At 49.4% G+C, this 6,565-nt stretch overlaps 1 non-coding gene across 1 annotated transcript; it reads right to left on the minus strand.

Moving 5' to 3' along the window:
* Window positions 1–1,093: 1,093 nt before the first annotated feature.
* LOC135563155 (U2 spliceosomal RNA) lies at window positions 1,094–1,278 on the minus strand. The gene has a single exon (XR_010460308.1). It is a non-coding gene; the product is annotated as a U2 spliceosomal RNA (small nuclear RNA).
* Window positions 1,279–6,565: the final 5,287 nt, after the last annotated feature.

The raw sequence follows: 6,565 nt of genomic DNA on the forward strand, positions 1-6,565 counted from the left end.
TCGACAACATTGTTCCAAAGAAATGCTTGTATGTGATTGAGAGAAACTAATACATACAGACAGTTGCTTGTGAGACATGTTGGATCCTGTATTTTACATTATAGCCATTACCATATATATGATTGAATATTATCTGCTGTTGGCTTGTGTGGATGTATGTATGTGTTATGCAACATAGCTGACTTGAAACATTGTTAAAAGTATCAGGGCCATGGGACTTTCTCATGATGGAAAAATACAGAGTAGCATGAAGACAGGAACTGTTCAAATGAGTTGGGAGGGGGGCACATTCAGAGCGGGGTGTTGCGAGAACAAGCGGTCTTTTGTTAGATAACAGGAGCCAGGTGCGAGATAACGGTATGGAGCATGAGAGCCTGGATGTTCTTCACAAGCAAGTTACATCTATCAACAGAAGCGCCAAGAGGCGGGGACCCGCCTGAGCGCCTGCAATAGGCTGAGCAAGTTTAAACCACGCCCAGTCTCTACTGTGATAGGCCAACAGACGGGTTGGAACTGTCTATCACAGTATAAAGAATACTGTTTACATACATCCTGTCAGTTCTCTGTTCTGCCCTGCGTGGTATTACAGTGAGCCCGTATATACAAAAGTTGCATTTGCCATTTATTACTTAGCTAATAAAAAATACATAGTATAAAATCGGTGACTCATTGTTATATTTATCCTGATACCAGATTTGAATTTACGCAACTCTAACAGACAGTCCATGTTACCAGTACATTACTTTAGCACATTTCATAGTTTATTCTGTATAGTCTTCTACTGTATATATTTCCAATCATAACAAAAAAAATGTTTAACTACTTTATTACTTAACTATGTGTGTATATTTTTGATCATGCACTGTTGAGAAAAGTTTGCAAGTAAGTATCCCGTGCACGTGACGAAAAATCTTTGATTGGAAGATGAACGCACCCCATTCCCAACAACTATCGTAGTCAATAAAACGGTGACCGATTTGACCAGCACTATCGAGCCATCATTGATATTGAAATGAAGTTGCTCAATGTGAAAATACAATATAGACCAACGAAGCAACTCTGTTTCCTCTGTCTGATTTCTCTTTACAATGAAAGGGGGTGCACCGTTCCTGGAAGTACTGCAATACCAGGTCGATGCGTGGAGTGGACGGAGCAAGCAAGCCCCTATTCCATCTCCCTATTCCAAAAATCAATTTAATATATGATCCCCAGATAGGGGACGTATCAGATATTAAACTGATGAGAACAGATTTTTTTTTTTTTTTTTGGAAAAGTTTTATTTACACATTTCCTTTAAAATCAGCTCATACATTTTTTACATTATTTATACACATAAAAACGGCAATAAAGGCATAAAACACAGCATTTGAAAGTTACATTTAAATTAGTTAAAAAGTACATGTTGTTAAAACCAATGAAAACAACCATGAATAAAAGTACTTTCCCTGTAAAAACATCAAATCTGTAAAAGCCATTTAAAATGTGTACTAATGATCTAACAAGGGTCAAACATTTTTAAGACATGAAAAACATGTTAAAAAGTCACTTTGTTAAAAGGCTGTCTTCGGTCCCTTGTACAGGAACGGGGTGAGTCCTTATCAAACTCGCCTCATCCTGCTCCTCTGAATAAATTACCATCCCTTCCGTCGGGGCCCAGAGGAGATCCCTCCCCTAGGCGCATCGCCCTAGGTGCCGCAGCGCTGTCAGGCCGTGGCCGCCGGGACCTAGGGTGTTGTGGGGGACCCTTCGCCTGGGGTCGAGGCCCCCTTCCTTCCGTACCATCCCAGGGCTTCCATGGCTACCATGGCCACTGCCTGGGGGGTGGTCTCTACGCTTTTCCCTACCAGCAGGTTGCGTGAGGACCACAGTTCTTCCTTCAGGCACGTGAGGGTGGGTCAGAACTTTGTGAAGGCCTTTGATGGAATAGGCCTTCGGCCCACCCCATACAGCACGAGCTGAGGTGTTAGGTCCTCCCCTGCTGGCAGACACAGGGTGATCAGGAGGCCTGCTTCCTTCCACAGGTCCCTGGCAGCTCTGCACTCCCAGAGCATGTGCCTCACCGACTCTTCAGAAGGTTAGTTACCAGAGAGCCGCGACAGAAGGTTAGTTACCAGAGAGACGCGACAGAAGGTTAGTTACCAGAGAGCCGCGACAGAAGGTTAGTTACCAGAGAGACGCGACAGAAGGTTAGTTACCAGAGAGACGCGACAGAAGGTTAGTTACCAGAGAGACGACAGAAGGTTAGTTACCAGAGAGACACGACAGGTTAGTTACCAGAGAGACACGACAGTCGATCAGTTACCAGAGAGACGCGACAGAAGGTTAGTTACCAGAGAGACGCGACAGAAGGTTAGTTACCCAATACAGTCGTCTCCAGGTGTAACTCAGCTCTTGTGTTGGTATTTGTCAGACTTCGCCATGGCTTTGCCTGTTCCACTGATTCTTCTGATTTAAAGGGATAAACCAGGGTCAGCACAATATTAGGGGACCGGTAGAGTAGGAGATGAGTAGGGGACTAGCAGAGTAGGGGACCACAGTAGGGGACTAGCAGAGTTAGGGACTAGCAGAGTAGGGGACCACAGTAGGGGACTAGCAGAGTAGGGCTCCGGGCAGCCGAGCGGAAATGGAGGAAAACTCGCCTCCCTGCGGACCTGGCATCCTTTCACTCCCTCCTCTCTACATTTTCCTCCTCTGTCTCTGCTGCTAAAGCCACTTTCTACCACTCTAAATTCCAAGCATCTGCCTCTAACCCTAGGAAGCTCTTTGCCACCTTCTCCTCCCTCCTGAATCCTCCTCCCCCTCCTCCCTCTCTGCAGATGACTTCGTCAACCATTTTGAAAAGAAGGTCGACGACATCCGATCCTCGTTTGCTAAGTCAAACGACACCGCTGGTTCTGCTCACACTGCCCTACCCTGTGCTCTGACCTCTTTCTCCCCTCTCTCTCCAGATGAAATCTCGCGTCTTGTGACGGCCGGCCGCCCAACAACCTGCCCGCTTGACCCTATCCCCTCCTCTCTTCTCCAGACCATTTCCGGAGACCTTCTCCCTTACCTCACCTCGCTCATCAACTCATCCCTGACCGCTGGCTACGTCCCTTCCGTCTTCAAGAGAGCGAGAGTTGCACCCTTCTGAAAAAAAACCTACACTCGATCCCTCCGATGTCAACAACTACAGACCAGTATCCCTTCTTTCTTTTCTCTCCAGAACGTGCCGTCCTTGGCCAGCTCTCCCGCTATCTCTCTCAGAATGACCTTCTTGATCCAAATCAGTCAGGTTTCAAGACTAGTCATTCAACTGAGACTGCTCTTCTCTGTATCACGGAGGCGCTCCGCACTGCTAAAGCTAACTCTCTCTCCTCTGCTCTCATCCTTCTAGACCTATCGGCTGCCTTCGATACTGTGAACCATCAGATCCTCCTCTCCACCCTCTCCGAGTTGGGCATCTCCGGCGCGGCCCACGCTTGGATTGCGTCCTACCTGACAGGTCGCTCCTACCAGGTGGCGTGGCGAGAATCTGTCTCCTCACCACGTGCTCTCACCACTGGTGTCCCCCAGGGCTCTGTTCTAGGCCCTCTCCTATTCTCGCTATACACCAAGTCACTTGGCTCTGTCATAACCTCACATGGTCTCTCCTATCATTGCTATGCAGACGACACACAATTAATCTTCTCCTTTCCCCCTTCTGATGACCAGGTGGCGAATCGCATCTCTGCATGTCTGGCAGACATATCAGTGTGGATGACGGATCACCACCTCAAGCTGAACCTCTGCAAGACGGAGCTGCTCTTCCTCCCGGGGAAGGACTGCCCGTTCCATGATCTCGCCATCACGGTTGACAACTCCATTGTGTCCTCCTCCCAGAGCGCTAAGAACCTTGGCGTGATCCTGGACAACACCCTGTCATTCTCAAATAACATCAAGGCGGTGGCCCGTTCCTGTAGGTTCATGCTCTACAACATCCGCAGAGTACGACCCTGCCTCACACAGGAAGCGGCGCAGGTCCTAATCCAGGCACTTGTCATCTCCCGTCTGGATTACTGCAACTCGCTGTTGGCTGGGCTCCCTGCCTGTGCCATTAAACCCCTACAACTCATCCAGAACGCCGCAGCCCGTCTGGTGTTCAACCTTCCCAAGTTCTCTCACGTCACCCCGCTCCTCCGCTCTCTCCACTGGCTTCCAGTTGAAGCTCGCATCCGCTACAAGACCATGGTGCTTGCCTACGGAGCTGTGAGGGGAACGGCACCTCACTACCTCCAGGCTCTGATCAGGCCCTACACCCAAACAAGGGCACTGCGTTCATCCACCTCTGGCCTGCTCGCCTCCCTACCACTGAGGAAGTACAGTTCCCGCTCAGCCCAGTCAAAACTGTTCGCTGCTCTGGCCCCCCAATGGTGGAACAAACTCCCTCACGATGCCAGGACAGCGGAGTCAATCACCACCTTCCGGAGACACCTGAAACCCCACCTCTTTAAGGAATACCTAGGATAGGATAAAGTAATCCTTCTCACCCCCCCCTTAAAAGATTTAGATGCACTATTGTAAAGTGGCTGTTCCACTGGATGTCATAAGGTGAATGCACCAATTTGTAAGTCGCTCTGGATAAGAGCGTCTGCTAAATGACTTAAATGTAATGTAAATGTAATGTAGGGGACTAGCAGAGTAGGGGACCACAGTAGGAGACTAGCAGAGTAGGGGACTAGCAGAGTAGGGAACAAGCAGAGTAGGGGACTAGCAGAGTAGGGGACTAGCAGAGTAGGGGACTAGCAGAGTAGGGAACCACAGTAGGGGACTAGCAGTGTAGGGGACAAGCAGAGTAGGGGACCACAGTAGGGGAGTAGCAGAGTAGGGGAGTAGCAGAGTAGGGGACTAGCAGAGTAGGGGACCACAGTAGGTGACTAGCAGAGTAGGGGACCACAGTAGGGGACTAGCAGAGTAGGGGACTAGCAGAGTAGGGGACCACAGTTGGGGACTAGCAGAGTAGGGGACTAGCAGAGTAGGGGACCACAGTAGGGGGCTAGCAGAGTAGGGGACTAGCAGAGTAGGAAACTAGCAGAGTAGAGGACCACAGTCGGGGACTAGCAGAGTAGGGGACTAGTAGAGTAGGGGACCAGCAGAGTAGGGGACCACAGTAGGGGACTAGCAGAGTAGGGGACCAGCAGAGTAGGAGACCACAGTAGGGGACTAGCAGAGTAGGGGACTAGCAGAGTAGGGAACCACAGTAGGGGACTAGCAGAGTATGGGACCACAGTAGGGGACTAGCAGAGTAGGGAACTAGCACAGTAGGGGACCACAGTAGGGGACTAGCAGAGTAGGGGATTAGCAGAGTAGGGGACTAGCAGAGTAGGGGATTAGCAGAGTAGGGGACTAGCAGAGTAGGGGACTAGCAGAGTAGGGGACCACAGTAGGGGACTAGTAGAGTAGGGGACTAGCAGAGTAGGGGACTAGCAGAGTAGGGGACTAGCAGAGTAGGGGACTAGCAGAGTAGGGGACCACAGTAGGGGACTAGTAGAGTAGGGGACTAGCAGAGTAGGGGACTAGCAGAGTAGGGGACTAGCAGAGTAGGGAACTAGCAGAGTAGGGGACCACAGTAGGGGACTAGCAGAGTAGGGGACCCCAGTAGGGGACTAGCAGCGTAGGGGACCCCAGTAGGGGACTAGCAGAGTAGGGGACCACAGTAGGGGACTAGCAGAGTAGGGGACCACAGTAGGGGACTAGTAGTGTACAAGTAGAAGTCTGCTCAATTTATCCAACCTAATGGGTTGATTATAATGTGTATTATTGCTGGAATAGAAGTCTGCACACCCAGTAGATCAGGGATCAAGGTTCCACCTCTGGTATGGATATATTTGTTTTCCCAAAATGATGCTTATGTAATAACAGCCTACTTACTAAGATGTCTAACAATTATAAACAAGTTATCTAATTTGTACATTTTGAAATTATATGTTGATTCATTTAATTTGTATTAATTGTTTAAACTTTATTTAATTGTTAACGTAAAAACATTATTCAAGATGAACCAGTGTCAATGTTCATTAGAACCGTGCGAGGGCCTATAGTGCGGGGGTAGCAGGAAAGAGACTGGGGCTCGCAGGTCGACTGGGATCAGCATCAGAGTCCTGAGGTAGGATCCCAGCCAGAACCGTGCGAGGGCCTGAGTCTTGTTGTTGACCGGGGAGGTGGCAAGAGTCAGATGTAACGCTGTGTAGCGGCTGCCCAGGAACAAGTAGAGGTCAGGCAAGCCTTCCCCCCCTTGGACCTGGGCCTCTTGACCACCTCCCTCCTCAGCCTCTCCCACGTGCCTCCCCACAGGAAGTAAAAAAGCATCGGCTCCAGGTCTAAAATACTCCTTTGAGGGGGAATAAAAACAGAACTGATTAATAAACGCACAGGTAAAATCACAGCTTTAATGATTAAAACCTTGCCCTCCAAAGTCAGCTGTCGTAGTCCCCAAAAACCCAGTCTCTGTCTTACTGTCCCCAGGATCCCACTCCAGTTACCGCTCCCTCCTCCCTCCCGGTCAAACTTTACCCCCAGTACCCTTATGTCTGTCATTTTGACTGTC

This window comes from Oncorhynchus nerka, linkage group LG20 (genome assembly GCF_034236695.1).
Source record: "Oncorhynchus nerka isolate Pitt River linkage group LG20, Oner_Uvic_2.0, whole genome shotgun sequence".
NCBI classification, from domain to species: Eukaryota; Metazoa; Chordata; class Actinopteri; order Salmoniformes; family Salmonidae; genus Oncorhynchus; species Oncorhynchus nerka.